The sequence below is a fragment of the Artemia franciscana genome, unplaced genomic scaffold (genome assembly GCF_032884065.1).
Source record: "Artemia franciscana unplaced genomic scaffold, ASM3288406v1 Scaffold_1393, whole genome shotgun sequence".
NCBI lineage: Eukaryota > Metazoa > Arthropoda > Branchiopoda > Anostraca > Artemiidae > Artemia > Artemia franciscana.
This window is the reverse complement of record NW_027062810.1, coordinates 1-20,738: the sequence shown is the minus strand read 5'-3', so window position 1 is coordinate 20,738 and position 20,738 is coordinate 1. Positions and strand designations below refer to the sequence as shown.

Here is a 20,738-nt window from a genome sequence, read left to right as displayed (position 1 = left end):
AAAAGAAAAAAAACTAAAAAAGCTAAAAAACTAAAAAAAACTAAAAAAAAGGTAAAAACTAAAAACTAAAAAAAAAACTGAAAAAACTAAAAAAAAAGGCAAAAACTACAAAAAAAACTAAAAACTAATAAAAAAACTAAAAAAGCTAAAAAACTTAAAAAAACTAAAAAAAACTAAAAAAAGGTAAAAACTAAAAAAAACTAAAAAAGAAAAAAACTAAAAAAAAGGAAAAAACTGAAAAATAAAAGAGAAAAAGAAAACTAAAAAAATATAAATACCAATAAAAAAAACTAAAAAGAAAAAACGAAAAAAACTAAAAAAGCTAAAAAAAAAGGTAAAAACCAATAAAAAAACTAAAAAACTACAAAAAAAACTAAAAAGAAAATAAACTAAAAAAAAATAAAAAAGCTAAAAAACTAATTAAAAGTAAAAAACTAAAAACTAAAAAAGAAAAAAAAACCTAAAAAATGTAAAAACTACAAAACTAAAAACTAAAAAAAAAACAAAACAAAATGTAAAAACTACAGAAAAAAAACTAAAAAGAAAGAAAGGCTAAAAACTAATAAAAAAACTAAAAACTGAAAAAGAAAAAAAAAAAATAAAAATAAAAAAAGGAAAAAAAGTGAAAAATAAAGGAGGAAAAGAAAACTAAAAAAATAAAAACAAAAATAAGCAAACTACAAAAGGTAAAAACTACAAAAAAAAACTAAAAAGAAAAAAGAAAAAACCAAAAAAGTATATATAGTGATATATATATATATATATATATATATATATATATATATATATATATATATATATATATATCTATATATAAATAAGTTGTCTGTCTGTGGATCTGTCAGGTGACTTCATGTTTCTGTGTTGACTGACGTCATGTTTTCGACCGACGAAATTACAGACCGGGACATCGGGACACAAATGACGACCGGGACATAGGGAATATAAATGACGACCGGGACTCTCAAAGAGAAAGCGACCGGGACACAAGGAATGTTCGATTAGCAATCACCATCAACAAAGCACCGGGACACAAATGACGACCGGGACACAGGGAATATAAATGACAACGACTGACGTCATGTTTGTCAACTGATGAAATTACATACCGGGATACCGGGACACAAATGACGACCGGGACACAGGGAATATAAATGACGACCGGGAACCTCAAAGAGAAATTACAGACTGGGACACCCGGACACAAATCACGACCAGGACACGGGGAATATAAATGACGACCGGGACACAGGGACACAACTACAACGGGGACGCCGGGGGCACAGGCGGGATATATAAATGACGACCGGGACACAGGGATTGTTTGAATAGAAATTACAGACCGGGACACCGGCACACAAATGACGACCGGGACACAGGGAATATAAATGGCGACCGGGAACCTCAAAGAGAAATTACAGACTGGGACACCCGGACACAAATCACGACCAGGACACAGGGAATATAAATGACGACCGAGACATAGGGACACAACTACAACGGGGACGCCGGGGCACAGGCGGGATATATAAATGACGACCGGGACACAGGGATTGTTCGAATAGAAATTACAGACCGGGACACAAATGACGAGCGGGACACAGGGAATATAAATGACGACCGGGACACTCAAAGAGATATTACAAACTGGGACACCGGGACACAAATGACGACCGGGATACAGGGAATATAAATGACGACCGGGACACAGGGATACATCATTAGAATAATGAGGTATAGATCTGAATACGGATTGTTTTTCCCATGGGGACACCGGCACATAGGGAATATAAATGACGACCGGGACACAAGGAATGTTCGATTAGCAATCACCATCAACAAAGCACCGGGACACAAATGACGACCGGGACACAGGGAGTATAAATGACGACCAGGACATAAGTAAAAAAAAAATTAAAAACTAAAAAAAGTAAAAACTACAAAAAAACTAAAAAGAAAAAAAAACTAAAAACTAATAAAAAACTAAAAAAAGCTAAAAAGCTAAAAAAACTAAAAAAGAAAATAAAATGAAAAAGGAAAAAAAAAATGAAAAATAAAGTAGAAAAACAAAACTAAAAAAAAAGAAAAAAAACTAAAAAAAGGTAAAAAACTAAAACCTAAAAAAAGACCAATTCAAAAACGAATGTATTTACAGACCGGGACACAAATGACGACCGGGACACCGGGACATGACGACCGGGACACAGGGACACAACTACAACAGGGACGCCGGGGGGCTCAGGGGGATATATAAATGACGATGGCGACACAGGGAATCGTCGATTAGCAATCACCATCAACAAAGCTCAAGGGCAATCATTAGAATCATGAGGTATAGATCTGAATACGGATTGTTTTCCCATGGACCATTATATGTTGCATGTTCAAGAGTCGTTAAACCTGACATTCTATTTATATGCACAGACAATGGGACAGCAAAGAATGTTGTATATTCCCAAGTTTTACGTAGTTAAAAACATATATATATATATATATATATATATATATATATATATATATATATATATATATATATATATATATATATATATATATATATATATATATTCACAGGTGGGACATAGGGACACAACTACAATGGCGCGTAGCTAATATGGCGCGTAACGACTTACGCGCGCGGGGGGCTTGGGGGGGCGCGAAGCGCCCCCACCAACTAGGTGTTGGGGTGGCGCGAAGCGCCACCCCAACAGCTAGTATATATATATATATATATATATATATATATATATATATATATATATATATATATATATATATATATATATATATATATATATATATATATATATATATATATATATATATATATATATATATATATATATATATATATATATATATATATATATATATATATATATATATATATATATATATATATATATATATATATATATAATGGGCTGTCCCCTCCGCAATCCCTCGCTCTTTACGCTAAATTTTTTAATTGTTTTAAAAACAATTTTATATACGGAGTAATTTCTGTTTGTTTTAAGTTTTAATGCCGCTCCTTACTTTCAGTAAAAAAAAACTAGTTTTTTTATTTAATTCAATTTGAATTGGATCCGGAAACACAGGGAATGGGAGGGGGGAAACAGAAATCTTAGAAACCGGAAATCTTGGAAAATGCTTAGAGTAGAGAGATCGGGATGAAACTTGATGGGAAGAATAAGCACAAGTTCTAGATACGTGATTGGCATAATTTGAACGGATGCACTCTCTTTGGGGGAGTTGGGGAGGGATTTCCAGTGCTTTTGCGAGTTCGGTGCTTCTGGACGTGCTAGGACAATGAGAATTGGTTGGCGTGTCAGCAAATCCTGATGTATCTGGTGGTGTTGGGGGAGTTGGAGGGGGAAACGGAAAATCTTGGAAAAAGCTTAGAGTGGAGAGATCGGGATGAAACTTGGTGGGAAGAATATGCACAAGTCTTAGATACATGGTCGACATAACCGGACTGAATCCGATCTCTTTGGGGGAGTTGGGGGTGGGGTGTTAATTCGAAAAAATTTGAAAAGTGTAGGTATTTTTAATTTAAGAACGGTTGACTGCATCTTAATGAACTTTAGAAGGAACTTATTGAACTTTAGAAGGATTAATGATATTTAGAAGTTACTGAACTTTAGAAGGATTAATGATATTTAGAAGGAACTTATGTCTCAGAGCTGTTATTTTAAATCTCGACCAGATCTGGTGACACTGGGGGGAGTTGGAGCGAGGGGGAAACCGGAAATCTTGAAAACGATTAGAGTGAATAGATCGGGATGAAACTTGATGGATAGAATAAGCAAATGTCGTAGATACGTGATTGACGTAACCGGACTGGATCTACTCTCTTTTGGGGGATCTAGGGGGGAGGGGAAATAGTGCTTTGGCAAGTTAGGTGCTTCTGGACGTGCTAGGACGATGTAAATTGGTAGGCGCGTCAGGGACTTGCACAAATTGACATAATAAAGTCGTTTTCCTTTATTCAACCATCTGGGTGGCTGAAGGAGTAAAAATTAAAAAAATGAGGTATTTTTAACTTAGAGTGGGTGATCGGATCCTAATGAATTTTGATATTTAGAAGGACCTCGTGTCTCAGAGCTCTTATTTTAAATCTTGACGGGCATTAAGCCTCTGATTTTCTTTTTAAATCAATCTATTGATTCTTAGAATTTTGCTAGAGATCATACCATATGAGCTCTTGGCTCTCGGCTCTCCCGACATCGTCACTAGTGCCAGATGAGCTCTTGTTTTTTCTTGTTTTTTCGGCGAAGCGGGGTGATTTTTACAACATTGTTTTTTTTTTAGGGGATTTGTATAATAAAAATTAAATGTATGAGAAGTACAAAAATTGTTAATTTAAGTTTTGGATTTTGGTGAGGAAATGGTGGCCACTTTACTACCGATTTTCATCCAATTAAAGCTCTGCATTATATGACATATCATCTCATCTGTTCATCCTAGAACATTAAAATAAAGGCCAAACTTCAGAACTTTAATAAAGGTTCGTATAAGTATTATAAACGTTCACCGAAATACTGAGATAGACATCGACCGTGTAATAAATAGATATGACGGGTGTGGAAATGGAATAATAGACTTTTTCTTATAAAATTGCGAATTAAGTTTAAGCGAAATATATCGAACTTTAAAAGATGAAAAGATTCGCTACGTTATTGTGAAAAGTAAAATTTTGATTAGTAGGTTTTTGAGATATCATCAAATTTGACACTGTTTATTAAGACACTAAATTTAAAAAGAAACAATGATTAGTTGATTCTTTATTGCTCATACTTCAAACTCTCGTTTTAAATGTCTGCTTTGCATTTCTATCTCTTCGTTCTGTTTTTCTTGTTATACCCCTAATAGAACTTGTATTTAATGTTTAATAAGTCTTTTACGAATTTACAAGTTGTATTTTTATCCTCATTTACTACTTTTCATAACTATCATAGTTACTAAGTGATGGAACAAAGTTAAGCGACATACTAAATGGTTACATTATTGGGTCATGTGTATACAGGGGGTTAGGCCATGCAGGGAGGTCCAGGGGTCAGGTCCTATGATTTTTTGAAATTAAATATTATTAATACGTTTTTTTGTTGTTGGGGAGGGCGAGGAAGGAGAGCCAGAGGTCAGTTCACATGATTTTTGGAATAAAATAGACTACTGTTAATAATTTTTTTCTTTTGGGGGGCAGTTGGGCCATGAATGGAGGGCCAGGGGTCAGTTCCTTTGACTTTTGGAATGAAATATTGTTAGTAGTTTTTTTATTTGGGCATGGAGGGTTAGGCGGAGGCCCAGGGGTCAACTCCCATGATTTATCATTGATAACTTTTTGGAGAGGAATGACAGAACAAGGGTATATGGCTATAACATCAAAATCAAACTGCAATCCTCCAAATGGATGCAGCCAGAAGAATCAAGGCCAAAAATCGCCTGCAATGCTGAACAAGGTTAAATGTTGTTGCTACGGCAGTTAAAGGAAAAGGAAATAGGAATTGGCTAAAAAACCAAAACAAAATTACTTAACAATTTAAAGAGTACATTAAAACTTATAAAGGGCCTAAAAATAATTTAAAAAAGAATTCAAAATCAAACAGAAACTACTTTAAAGCAAGAAATCAAACTTGAAAAGAAAAGGAATGGAATGGATGCCATTCCACACAGTCATTCCAATAAATAAATCCGTTACGGTTACAACGGATACTTGAAGCCAAAATCAAATGAATATTTCTCATATATACAGCCAGTAGGTATAATTAAAATGGTGATGACACCTTTACGTAGTTCTGGTTGGTCTATACTACTTCTTGTCTCCGCTGGGGGAAGGAGTGGTAACTTACAGTAAAAGTTTGTTTTGGGAAGTGGGGCTGGGTTAAGGGACTTCGAATTTATGTTAGGGGAAGGGGCTAAATTATTTCTTTAGTCATTACAAAGTATCGCAGATTATGTTATTATTTTTTTTTGCTTATTTTTTCGTTGCTTAAATTTTTTCCTTTGCTGCTGCAGTGAACCATGAAAAGAAACAAGCATAAATTTTTGTTGCTTACTTACAAGCCCATAAAAATGGTTGTATCACCCAAGTTATCTGCATTTGATCATCGATCTATGTAACAATCAATATTTAGGATGCCACAACTATTGTGTTCCATAAGGCTATTGAACAAATTTAGGCTAGTGGGATTAAGTAAAAACGAAGCAGTAGAATTGATATTGTTGAAACCATAAGAAAACGTTGATTCTATTGATATGTCAATACTTAACTAAAGGGATTAATATAACAGTACTGTAGCCTAATTAGTCTTTCTAAAAAATATTTTTTTTTAATAATTCAATTAACTAATAATTTCAGTGTTGAATCTTGAATAACTTTAATAACATCCGTCTTCATGCATACCTTAGATTTACGGCAGTGTTTTCTTTTGCTTTCTTTGTTGCTGCAGTGAACCGTGAAAAGAAACAAGCATAAATTTTTGTTGCTTACTTACAAGCCCATAAAAATAGTTGTAACACCCAACTTTTCTGCATTTGATCATCGAGCTATGCAACAATCAATATATAGGATGCTACAACTATTGTGTTCCATAAGGCTATTGAACAAATTTAGGCTAGTGGGATTAAGTAAAAACGAAGCAGTAGAATTGATATTGTTGAAACCATAAGAAAACATTGATTCTACTGGTATGTCAATCAATCAGTTAGTGGTAATATACTGTAGTAAGGAGCAACCCGGCTCAATAGTAACCGAAACTCTAAAAAACGGAATTTTAATACCAATAGTTACATCAAAAGAATCACATTTTTATGATACTTTTAAATAAATTTCATCAAGTTTAGTCTTACCCATCGAAATTTACGAGTCTGAGAAAATTTCCCTTATTGTAGAAAAGACGGGGAAACACCCCATAAAAATCATTGGATCCTAACGAAAATCCCACCATCAGATTCAGCGTATCAGAGAACCCTACTGTAGAAGTTTCAAGCTCCTATCTACAAAAATGTGGAATTTTGTTATTTTTGCCAGAAGACAGATTACGGATGCGTGTTTATTTGTTTTTTTTCCCAGGGGTGATCGTATCGACCCGGTTGTCCTACAATGTCGCGAGAGGGCTCATTCTAACGGAAATGAAAAGTTCTAGTGCCCTTTTTAAGTGACCAAAAAAATCGGAGGGCACCTAGGGCCCCTCTCATGCTATTTTTGCCCAAAGTCACTGGATCAAAATTCTGAGATAGCCATTTTGTTCAGCATAGTCGAAAAACCTAATAATGATGTCTTTCGGGATGATATAATCCCCCACAGTCCCTGGGGGAGGGGCTGCAAGTTACTGACTTTGGCCATTTTTTCCATACAGTAATGGTTATTGGGAAGTGTACAGACGTTTTCAGAGGGATTTTTTTGTGTTGAAGGGTTGGGGGGAGAGGGTTACGCGGGATGATCTTTCCATGGAGGAATTTATCATGAGGGAAGATAACTTCCATGAAGGGGCTGCAGGATTTTCTAGCATCATTTAAGAAAAACAATGATAAAAAAAGAAAGAATTTCAGCTGGAAGTAAGAAGCAGCATTAAAACCCAAAAAGAACAGAAATTACTACATAAATAAGGGTGTTCATCTCCTCCACAATACTTCGCTCTTCACGTTAAAGTATTTTTAGTAATTTCAAATATTTATTCTACGACCTTTGGGATTCAGTGGCCATTCTTAAAGAATTGGGACAAAATTCAAGCTTTAGTGTAAAGAGCGAGGTATTGACGAGGGGGTGAACCCCCTGATATACGTAATAAAAATATACAAATATAGAAGTTGGTTACGTAAGTTAATTCTTAAGTTACGTATATTTATTACTAATAAAAACGTTCGTAAAATAAATAAAAAGTTCTAGTTGTTTTTTTTAAGTGACCAAAAACCGGAGGGCAACTAGGCCTCCTCCCCCAGCCCCTTTTCTGTATCAAAACCTTCTGATCAAAACTGTGAGAAAGCCATTTAGACGAAAAAAAACTAATATGCAAATTTCGTTTTAATTATTTATGTGCGGTGAGCCAAAATGAAAACATGCATTAATTCAAAAACCTTCAGAAATTAAATAAAAAAAAGATTTTTTTTAACTGCAAGTAAGGAGCGATACTAAAACTTAAAACGAACAGACATTATTCCGTATATGAAAGGGGTTGTTCCCTCCGCAACGCCTCGCTCTTTACGCTAAAGTTTTTTATTGTTTTAAAAAGTAGAGTTACGAGAAAGAGCCAAACTTTACCATGAAGAGTGGGGCGTTGAGGAGGGGACAACCCCTAGAAAAATATCTCTGGAAATTATCTCCCCATGAAAAATACCCCGGAAGATTCCGCCCCTCACCGTGGAAAATAAGGCTTTCCAAATTTTATAATTTTATTTATTTTTTTTTATTTTCCGTAGGGGGAAGGATTTTGGTACTTGTGTATTATACGCCATTCACTTAAGTTTACGCTGTGTAAAACTCAAGAACATACCTGTTTCTTTGTTAGTTTCTTTCAGTTTAGAGCGAGACAAGACAAAGAAAGACATGAAAAAATCCGGAACTTGTGTATTATACGCCACTTGCTTAAGTTTACAGTTGTAAAACTCGAGAACAAACTGGTTTCTTTGTTAGTTTCTCCGTTACTGTTAAAAACAAATTTTTGTATATATTTGCACATTAGGGGGGAGGAGATGAACCATAGCGGGTCTGCATTCAAAATGTGTTAGGTACAATTATTCTGCATATTATGAAGTAAGAATTGTGTTTTACACAGCGTAAACTGTAGTGAGTGGTGTATAATACACAAGTACAAAAATTCCTTTTCTCTACGGAAAAAAATCATGTTAAATTCTTAAATTTTGAAAGCCTTATTTTCCACGGGAGGGGAATATTTTCTGGGGGGTATTTTCCGTAGGAGTATATTTTCTGCGGGGGTATTTTCCTGGGGGGGGGGAGGAGTAAACGGCTAGAATCTGGTTTGGCCCTCTCCCAAAGTTTTTATTTGACTCGTAAAAACATAACAAAATGCATATAAAAAATTTTGGTGGGTCTTTTGAAGTTTTATATGTACCCCGCTGAAAAAAAAAAACCGAACAGAAATCCATGATACGCTCCTGTTGGCGCTTTAAAAATTGCTTTACGTTAATTTGCCACTAAAAAATATCGTGTCAAATCGCTAAATCTTAATATTTTGTAAAAATATTATTCCAGTTAAAATAATTCCGGGTAAAACCAGCAAAAGATTTAGTCTAATAAAACTTAGTGGTTTATAAATCCGCTTTTTCTACCTGTTGATAAAAATACTAAATAATTTTTACGTTTTGAGGATGAACTATGAAGATTGCTGCAAAATGTATGTCATTTCCTTTCCTCTTAATGGCAGTACCTATGTTAATTCTAAAATATTGTTTATTTTTCTCGCTTATCATGGTTCGCTGCTTCGATTTTTAAATTGGTTGAGTTTAATTTTTTCCAAAAAACTATTTTTTGCAAACTCATTCTCATTTCCTAAGGAGTATACCTGCGCGTTAAATGGTTCCTTGGATTGAAATTATGTTCTCTTTGGTACTTAGTTTGTTTTTCAGTGAAACAAACAATTTGCACATCTTCTATGTTTTGTGACTAATCTATATTAAATACTACTTGGATTTGGTTTTGCTTTTATGAGATGTTTATATTGTAATTTTGAGCCTATTTTCGTAAATCGTGCTTTAAAGAAGAATTTGGGTATTGGTATGTTGTTTTTCTATCGGTTCTTTTTTTTAGTTTCTTTTTTTTTATTTATATTTATTTGCTGTATCTGTAAGAGAGGATATGGATATTCCATCAATTTTCTGAACGGTCCCCTCATTCTATAATTTTTTTTGATGCTCCCCTTCTGAGGTACACTTTTTCCTGAAGAAAACGTAAGGGCTGTGCAATTCTGGTGGGACTATGCTTCGCTGAATTTTCATTCATGTACTGGTTTTTATAATTATCATCTATAGAGCCTTAAGCACTGAATTTAATTCTTTGTCAAATAAGGAAGGTCACCTTCGTGGTAGCAGATGTTACTGAACAAAAAATATCCTGACAAAACTTAAGAAGTGAAGTCAGTCCAATCCTAATGAAATTAAATAAAAAAAACTAGTTTTTTTTAACTGAAAGTAAGGAGCGACATTAAAACTTAAAACGAGCAGAAATTACCCCGTATATGAAAGGAGAAGTTCCCTCTTCAACGCCCCGCTTTTTACGCTAAAGTTTGACTCTTTCTCTCAACTCAACTTTTTAAAACAGTAAATGTCGTTCCTTACTTTCAGCTAAAAAAAAAAAACTTGTTTTTTTATATTTAATTTCTGAACGTTTTTCAGTTAATCCATGTTTGATTTCGGCTCTCCGCAGGTGAATAATTAAAGCGAATTTTGCATATTTATTTATTTGGCTAAATGGCTTTCCCATAGTTTTGATCGAATCGTTTTGAAAAAAAGGAGGGGTAGGAGGCCCAGTTGCCCTCCAATTTTTCGGTTACTAAAAATGGCAATTAGAACTTTTAATTTCTTAAGAACGTTTTCATTAGTAATAGATAAATGTAAATTACGATTTAGCTTACGTAACAAACTTCTATATTCATATGTTTTTATTACGTATATGAGAGGGTTCGCCCACTCGTGAATACCTCGCTCTTTACATTAAAGCTAAAATTTTTCCCCTGAATCACAAAGGCCGTCGAATAAATAGTTGAAATTACTAAAAATGCTTTAGTATAAAGAGTGATGTATTAGGAGGAGGTGAACCCCTTATATGCGTAATATTTTCTGTTCGTTTTAAGTTTTAATGCTACCCCTTACTTTCAGTTGAAAAAACTTTTTCATATTTATTTTTTCATTGTCTTTTTAAATAATGCTAGAAAATGCTACGTCCCCCTAATGGAAATCTTCTTCCCCCATGACAAATTCCTCCATGGAAATTTTCCCCCACATAACCCCCTCCTCCCAACCAAAAAATCCCCCTGAAAACATCTGTACACTCCCCAATAACTTTTACTATATGCAAACACTGGTCAAAGTTTGTGAAGCGAATCAGTAAGTCAATTAAGCAAAAAGTGATTAAAATTCTGATATTTTCTCAGTTGGTTAATATTATACCGTTCTAAATTCTCAGAAAAGAAGAGCTTCCACTTTTGAGTTTCTGGTATGAAACCGATCTATAGGAGAGAATCCCTTTAGCCCTCTGGAACAGGGGCGTACCTGAGGGGGGAGGGCGAGTCTAACAAGGCAAACAGGCAACGCGTTTTACGACTACCTTCTGAAGGGAGCCTAGCCTATTTTCAGTCGATTCAATTTAGTTCTGAAATTTTCTTGGATATTTGCTTTTGAATATGCAGCTTACTTAATTTTGATAAAAATGAATTAATGCTTTTGATATTCTATAGAAACGTGAAAATATAACTCGAAGTTTCCATGATAATTCCGACGGTGGAAATGATTTTGGAACAAGGAAAATGATTTGAACTTTTGCGTTTTTCTAGGCATCCGGATAATTTATTCTCCGAGGGTAGAGGGAAGCTTTTTATTATTTCAGGGAATGGGTCTAAGGTTTGAACAGTTTTTTTTTATTACAATAATGTTATGTTTTCCGGATATTGCAAACGTTTATGATTTTTTTCATTTTTCTTTTGTCTTTCAAGGGAGGGGTTTAGGTGGCTTTAAATTATAAATTGTAACCGATCTTGGCTTTTAAAAATAGGTATTTCTGGTCATCAGTGTTACATCTATGAAATAATTTATTAAGTTTAACATAATTTATTTATTTAAGATTATTTATTAATTATATTTATTTATTCATTTCATTAAGAGAACATAATTTATTTATTTAAGTTACATCTATTGGTCATCAGTGTTACATCTATGAAATATGTTACATCTATGAAATGCAGCAAACCCAGGAAGGGTGTGCAAAAGCAGAGGATGGCTGGCCCTCATCCTCCCATTGCACTTCCTGGCTGAAGGGCCTTGAGACGGAAATCAGCACCACCGGTTCGGACCTTCAGGGTCCGAACCTTTGTTCGGACCTTTACCGAAAGAGAGCCGCGGTCCTTTACCTTTGTTTTTACTCATTATTGAAATGTTCAGTTTACGTGTAAGCGATACAAAATGGATAAAAGTACCGACACTACTGCATATAAATTGATATGATAGATGAAAATGATTTGGGAACAAGAGATATATCTCGGATACTATATAGTATCTATATACTACATAGTATAGTATAAATACTATATAGTATCCGAGATATATCTCGGAGCTATTGCAGTGCTCTAAAAATCTAATTAATTTTTCGAAGGCGAGGGGAGTAAGCTTCTTTAATATTTTTCTGGGATTTTGTCGCAAAGGCCTGAACTAAAATGTTTTTTTTTTCTTTACCTGACCATCGCCCTGTTTTTCAGATATTACATATATTTTCATACGTAATTGACATTTTACGAAGAAGGGGAGGGGGTGTAGCTGCCAACCTATCTTTTCATTTAATTGCTCTTTGCCCTAGGTAATAAATGCTAACCCAACAGTTATTTTTCTAGATGAAAAATTTGACGATGACAGCGACGAAGACATAATCTTAGACTATATTTCTAATTCTTCCTGTGCTGCCGATCAGAACTGCAACACAGAAATGGCTGTCAAAGGAGAACCAATCCCGACAATATCGATAACACAGCACGTCTCGCCTGCTGCTGGTAAAGCATCCCTTGTTTTAGGTAAGAATTTCTCAGCTTTTTTTTGTTGAGTCCTCATTCACAAAGGCAGTTTACTGAGACTGAGGTTCAGCCAATGGAGAGTGGCGGACGTGGTCCACAACTCTTATTCGTCTTTTTTGTCGAGTCCTCATCCACAAAGGCACTTTACTGAGACTGAGGCTCAGCCACTGGAGAGTGGCGGACGTGGTCCACAACTCTTATTCGCCTTTTTTGTTGAGTCCTCAGTCACAAAGGCACTTTACTGAGACTGAGGTTCATCCAATGGAGAGGGCGGACGTGATCCACAACTCTTATTCGCCTTTTTTGTTGAGTCCTCATTCACAAAGGCACTTTACTGAGATTGAGATTCAGCCAATGTAGATTGGTGGACGTGGTCACAACTCTTATTCACGTAGCACAAAAATCTCACTATTTTGGACTACTATTCTTAAAGTGCCAGCCAAGGACAGAGAAACTGAAATCGGGTTTTTGGATTTGCTAGTGAAAACTTACAAAACCTAATATATTTATTTAAAATTTTGAAATATTGTATTACGTATCTCAATATATATATATATATATATATATATATATATATATATATATATATATATATATATATATATATATATATGCTTATGTCTTAATTGTATATATATCCTTTAGTTTTTTCTTGAAAATGGCACTTTAATTTTTCGGAAAATCAGCATGCAAAACGAATTAGGTAGACCACATCTTTAAGAAAATTTGTTTCCCCTTCCCAGTCCTGTCAATATTTTTCATGAATCGTCTGCTGGCTGCAATTAGAGACCCTTGAAGGTTGAAAGGGAAATACATTCCCATTTGATAACTGTGAAGCGAGTCTCGACTTCTTAATTACTTCGCATTAAATGTTGCAAATTGTTGCAGAAAAATCATAATACTAATTTGTATGCCAAGAGACCGAGTTTATCTTGGTGATAATTATTCGTTTTCCTGCGTAAAAAAAAAACAATACACAACAAAATCAGCAAAATTCTTCATATGTCATAAGTCTACGTCTTGTCCCACCAAGGGGGGAGGGCTTAGGATCTAATTGCAACGACAATAATCGTTGTATTTGGAGAGATCATAAAGTATTAAATATCTTTCATTTTCCCAAATTTGAAAGCAAATTCTAGAGGTTTCTAAGCTATAAGACGATTTTAAAGAATATTATCCCCTCCATTAAAAGTGGCTTATATCCACTGTTTCATCAACTTCTTCCACCTTGGATAACATTCCCTGTTTTATTAAAAGATTAATTGTGACAGGTCTTCTCCTATTGTGCTAGTATGATTAGTTGACTAAGCATCTACTTCCAAAAGGTTATGTTTTTATTCGTCCACCCAGGATAGTGGAAATGAAATCTGGTTGTTTGAATTTTTTAAGTGCAAACTTACATAACCATATATATCTTTAAGAATTGGAAAAGTGGCGAATTTAATTATATTGACAAACGATTCTATATTCTTTCTCTGTTACTTATCTTAGTATTGAAGTAATACCCTGTTTTAGGCTTAGGATTAGATTGTCGTGGAAGCAGAATAAGGCGTGCCTTGTTATAATACCCGCTGACTAATTAGATTTTTATGATTTTAAGATTATAACGCGGCTAATAAAATCTTTCACCATTGAAAGTAGGGATAGGATGGAATTACACCTGCATTTCCTCAATCTGTGCTGCTAATCTATTCCCGAATGTTTCATTTACGTAACGCAACGACATTCAGGATCGGAGATAAGCCACTCTCCTACACAATTGTCAGGTTTGATAAGTTACTACAGAGAAATCTATCCTGTTCTTGTTTCAAGGAAAATCCTACATTATGGAAAATGTTTTACGAAACCTTTCACTTTAGTAAAGAAGGTGTGGCCGCCAAACCTTTCCCATAAGGATATGAGTGTACAAGACTAGTAAATCCTAAACTGAATTACAGTTTGTTGCTTCTTTTAACTGATCCTGTTTTTTTTAGAAAAAAATACTACTTTGCTTTTACCCTATTTGGGGAAAAAAAACGACAAAAAACCATTATATTGCAATTTTTTCTTTTGCTGATTTTTTATTGAAAATTTTCTGCAGAAATTGGCGTTAATATGTTGTGAAATATTTTTCTTTTTACACGGAATATATTTTAAAACAAAAAGGTAATTCTACCTACTGCAAAGGGAGCTATCTTCCTTAGCCATAAGAAAATATTTCTACCTACTAGCTTGAAGCTTAAGACGAGTAGCTGAAGAAAGGACACATAAAATCTTGTTTGCATGGGTGTAGGCAGTATCTTATCTAAGGGGGGAGGGCGGCTGATTTTGTGATGGAAAGTGGAGCTGAAGTTATATCGGTAGTTCACAAAACCTCACTTGACCAGCAAGTTCGATCTAAACTTTTGAAATCTTTATTCATCAATAATCACCAAAGCTATAAATCATCAATGAGCTTCAGTATTAATTAATTTTCGATAATTTTTAATAATTTTTCGATAATTTTTAATAATTAATTTTTAATAATTTTTTTCGATTACTATACTCTTTTGATTATCATCTTGTAATATTAAAATATAATAAACCTAAACACTATAAAAATGATGTAACACAAATCACATTACGGTTAGATAAAAGCTTCTTGTTCAAAAATTCAATTCAAAAATTTAAAGTTGGGCGATACTAAATATCAAAATTGGTGTATCTATAGGCTATATTGGACCAACAATAAATATTGAATATCAAAACGTAAATATCAATATCGGAAACGATATTTGGAAATTCCTGTTTATTTCCGGCTTTTCAACCCTCTACCAGTGAACATCCAACAGAAAAATTCCAATATACGAAGAGTTAATAACTAGTTAATATCTAGTGTAAATTTGAAGTTCTATGGTGGCTGCCGTCCCCCCTTCCATACGCCCATGCTTGTTTAGCGTATAAACCGAAAAATGACAAAAGAGAACCAACTCTAAATGGTAGATAAACGTATCTAATAAAGTACTATGCTATAAGATCATTGTGGAAACCAAATCTTGAGGGATTTGTTTGCCCATTCCCAGGTGCACATCCAAAGTGCCATGTATTCCATAAAGGGTGGAATATTTCATGCAACGTACACGATTTTTTCTAATGGGAAACCTCCTTGGCAATTCAGATGATACACGATCCAAGTTCAAGTTATGCTATACTTATTATTACCGTTATTTGCCGTTCCGTTATTACCGTCATTCCGTTATTACCGTCATTATTACCGTTAGTTGCATCAGAGCAGTGCTACAACTGTTGCATATCAACTTTTTTCATCTGTATTATGGAGCTCGGATAACCCTATACATGTCAGCCTAGTATTCAGTTTTTCCTTAAGTTCATTCTTTCAAAGAATCGTTTCATTAATCCTCAACGATCAATCTTCGAAGAAAGATTGATTTTTAGATGGTTATACCTTTAAAAAGTTGAAGTATAAAAATATAGAAAGATAAAAAAGAAGAATTATCTAATACCAGATTTTTCCTCGGGGGGGGGGGGATACGAAAAATACATTCTTAGGCCATAAATTTTCTACTTTCACTAAAGTTTCCTTTGGAGAAATGCCGATTTTGAATCAATCCCTGGACGAATAATTATTTGATGCTTATTTGTGCGGGAGGTCAAAAAGGTAAAAACATATTTTTAGGTCTTAATTTTTTAATTTGTTTGCGAGTTTGTTTTTCTTCATGCCGATTTGTTAGTTTTGAAAGACTTCAATTTACTTGACGGTTGTGAATCTTTTATAAAAGGTTTGATTTTATATAGAACTAGCTGTTTGGGTGGCGCTTCGCGCCACCCTAACACCTAGTTGGTGGGGGCGCTTCGCGCCCCCCAAGCCCCCCCGCGCGCGTAAGTCGTTATACGCCATATTAGTTACGCGCCATTGTAGTTGTGTCCCGGTGTCCCAGTCGTCATTTGTGTCCCGGTGTCCCGGTCTGTAATTTCTCTTCGAACAATCCCTGTGCCCAGTCGTCATTTATATGTCCCCCCTCTGCCCCCGGCGTCCCCGTTGTAGTTGTGTCCCTGTGTCCCGGTCGTCATTTATATTCCCTCTGTCCCGGTCGTGATTTGTGTCCAGGTGTCCCAGTCTGTAATTTCTCTTTGAGTGTCCCTGTCGTCATTTATATTCCCTGTGTCCCGGCGTCCCGGTCGTCATATGTGTCCCGGTGTCCCGGTCTGTAATATCATCAGTTGACAAACATGACGTCAGTCGACAACTAACTTCATGACAACATATAGCTCAATCCTTAATGACGTCACTCGACAGGCAGACAGACAGACAACTTATTTTTATATATATAGATATGAAACCTCGAAACCTCGAAATATCTCATGGTATTTCGCCTTTTCTTATTTTGTATTACATTTTTTGAACAATGCCCCAATTGTTTGTTTTATTCAATGTTACCCCCCCCCCCTTGAAGAAATTGAGCACTTGTCTAATCAAGTATGTACACAGAGGGACTTGGGCAGGTCCGTATCCGGGATTTTATCTCATATATTTCGCCTTTTCTTATTTTGTTTTATATTTTCTGAACAATTCCCCAATTGTTTGTTTTATTCAATGTTACCCCCCCCCCCTGAAGAAATTGAGCACTTGTCTAATCAAGCATGTACACACAGGGACTTGGGCAGGTCCGTATCCGGGATTTTGTGTGGGGGCTAAAAACGGATTTTTCCGGGGGAGGGTACAAAAACGCATAAATAAACTGTTTATGTTTATTTTTGCTATGTTTTTACGAGTTGGACAAAAATTTCGAGCAGGATTCAAACCTTTTAATCCCCTGGGATACGGCTTTATACTTGGGCCCCATCCTGAACCTAAAAAATACTACAATTTTCTTTACTTCTCATATAATTAGCCCATTTTTTGCTGTTTTTTTATTCCCCCACCACGATTATAAATTTGAGCCCTAAAATTTGAGCCCGCGCATATATTCCTTCTACATATAACATTTTGAACAAGTATTTAATGGCAGACGTTTCGGCAAAATGGGATACCTTTAAACAGGAACTATGGGGGTAAATTACGATATGTTATCTTTTCGTCGATGATCCGAGACTGAAGGGCTTCTGAGTCCTGTTAATTTTCTATTCATTAATATTTTAATTTTTTCGTCAAATAAAATTTTGAATAGTCTGCTACTGTAAAATGGTAAAATGCTTTCAAGCTAGACGTGTGACTCCTTTCTAACGCAAAATATCTAACATCTTATATTTGATATCTATCTATCTAATAATCTATCTTATCAATATATATTAATATCTATATCAATATCTACCTGATATTCTTAAATTTAGAATAGGCTGTAGATTTCTCCCCAAACTCCAGTTTGTAGTTGGGATAACCTTAATGGTCCAGTCTGAACTAGCTACAATACCAACACATTTCTTGCCTTATAGTGTTAACTCCTTTTTTAGCATTGTTTTGAAAACATTGGGATATTTGACTTCTCATAGTTAGTTAAAATTGGTTTCAAAATACAAATTTTTTCATTTATTGCGTCACAATTAGCTCTTAACCAAATTGGTCGAAAAGTTTTCTGTCTTCATTGTGAATAAAAGTGGTAGATCCTGTGGGAAAAATGGATTGAAGCATATGAAAATTCTATCGACGGGATCTAACGCAAGATTTCGGATATTTTCAAAATAATTACACAATTATTTTCTTTTAAATCCTCCGAATCCAAAACCAATCCTAATATACGTGCCTGGAATAAAGGTATCTGATATTCTATGTGGTTCATTGATGTTTTTATTTAAAAATAAACTGCTTTTCGTTGATTATCCCAGTGGTTTCAAATTTCGATCTTCCTGGGAGAAACTGAATGTACACAAGTTATTGTCCAATTCCGAGTCAGTCGTTGTTATTAATTTCTAACTTTTTGCTATCTTTCTTCATAATTCCTGTAACTTTCGTTTGATTGCGATATCAAGATTCATTGTATTTGTCCAAACAGTTTCGGACAAATTTTTTCCTTTATGATTGGAATCATAAAGTGACTCTGAAAATTCAATGAATAGAATTGAATTTTCATAAATGCGCTTATGTTCTAAAACAAGTGAAACGGCTAAATAAGAATGGGGAATAGCGCATAAAATGTAACTAATTATAACTGTGGAATTATGAAGTTGATTTGAACCCTTAAAACTTCATTTAAGTCTAAGACCAGGTCTAAGTAGCCCTCGTTATGTTATGACTTCTGCAGTTTTTCCTCCTGTTTTAGATTCCGTGTCTGTCTTACCTATTTTAAGATTCATTGTATTTTGTTTGGTAACAATGCAGTTTATCCCCTCTTCTACATTAAAAACTACATTCTGTTTGGTAATTCTGTTTGGTAACAATGCAGTTTATCCCCTCTTCTACATTAAAACTACATTTTGTTTAGTAATTCTGTTTGGTAACAATGCAGTTTATCCCCTCTTCTACAGTAAAAACTACATTCTGTTTGGTAACAATGCAGTTTATCCCCTCTTCTACATTAAAAACTACATTCTGTTTGGTAACAATTCAGTTTATCCCGTCTTCTACATTAAAAACTACATTCTGTTTGGTAATTCTGTTTGGTAACAATGCAGTTTATCCCCTCTTCTACATTAAAAACTACAGTAACAAAATTCCTAATACTATAATAGCGAAGTTTATACTTCCTTATATTCAGGAAATTTTTATTTATTATATTTATACTTATTTTATTTATTGACTATAGTTTGTGTATATATTTACGTTTTGACGACTAAACGAATATTCGGCTTGTCCGCTGCCCGTTTTCAAAATAAATTGAATTGAATTAAATTTTAGGTCACTTTAGGGTATAAAGAGGTGACTGGGAATCATAAAGTGACTCTGAAAATTCAATGAATAGAAATTTTCTAAATGTAGTGAAGTAGGAATTTTCAAATTATAATGTTTAATTCCGAAGAGGGACAAACTGAGCTGTTGTAGGGGATTTAGAACATGAATCTTGCACCAAGACTAACAATTTCGGGATTTGCTTTTGTTTGCTTGCTTGCTTGCTTCTAACCGCATATGTCTTTGCTCTTCATTTTCACTTTTGACTCGCTCACTTGCTTGGTGTCGCATGTCTTCTAACCGAGTGTTTCTTTTCTCTAAATTTCAATTAAGATACGCTCTAATTGTCGTTTTTGAACATCTTCTAACCGCCCATATCTTAGCTGTTCATTTTCAGCTTTGACACGTTTTTTGGGTTTTGATTACTTCAGTCAATTTAGCAATGGCTTTTGCTTTAGCTGCCCGTATTGGTGTTATCGTAATTGATGGTCCAGATTGTCGATTTCCACATCTTGTCACGTTTGATATTTCAGGTTACAGCTTAGGTACCAATACAGTTATGAAAACTCCTATCCTGACCAGGAGAAGCTTTTGGTACAGAGTTCTGAACTTGGCGCTTCCTCTAAGCCCGCGCTCTGACGCAAAGATCGTACTAGAACACCATAGGCTGGACCGCAATTTTGTTTTGTTGTATACTCCGACTTTTAGATTCAGACCACAGCTTAGATACCAATACAGTTTCCTGTCTTCAGCCGCTAGCATCGCTACCGCGCACTATGTCCCAAAAATAAATAGAGTTTTCATAACTGTATTGGTATCTAAGCTGTGTTTCAGGTGTTGATTTCAAAGAACCATCATTTATAGCAACTGCAGCTGCAAATTTTTGTTTTTTGGGGCTTCCAAAAGACATTATTTTATATAAACAATTGATGCGTTGGAAACTCAACAATCTTATTTATGCTGTGCATGACATCATATAAGAAAATGTTTATATAATGTCACAAGAAACGATTGTCCCGGTGTCCCGGTCGTCGTAGAAATCTTGTGTCCCGGTCGTCGTTTGTGTCCAGTTGTCCCGGTCTGTAGTTTCTCTTCGAACATTCACTGTGTCCCGGTCGTCATTTATGTATCCCCCCTGTGCCCCCCGGCGTTCCCGTTGTAGTTGTGTCCCTTTGTCCCGGTCATCATTTATATTCCCTGTC

General features: G+C 34.8%; 1 protein-coding gene across 1 annotated transcript in view; it reads left to right on the top strand.

Annotated features, from left to right (window-relative positions):
- Positions 1 to 13,205, top strand: part of LOC136042508 (uncharacterized) — a 32,900-nt gene extending 19,695 nt beyond the window's left edge. The window contains exon 3 of the transcript XR_010621338.1: positions 12,558 to 13,205. The gene's annotated coding sequence lies outside the window, so the exon portion shown is untranslated. The remainder of the gene's footprint in view (positions 1 to 12,557) is intronic.
- The last annotated feature ends 7,533 nt before the right edge of the window (positions 13,206 to 20,738 follow it).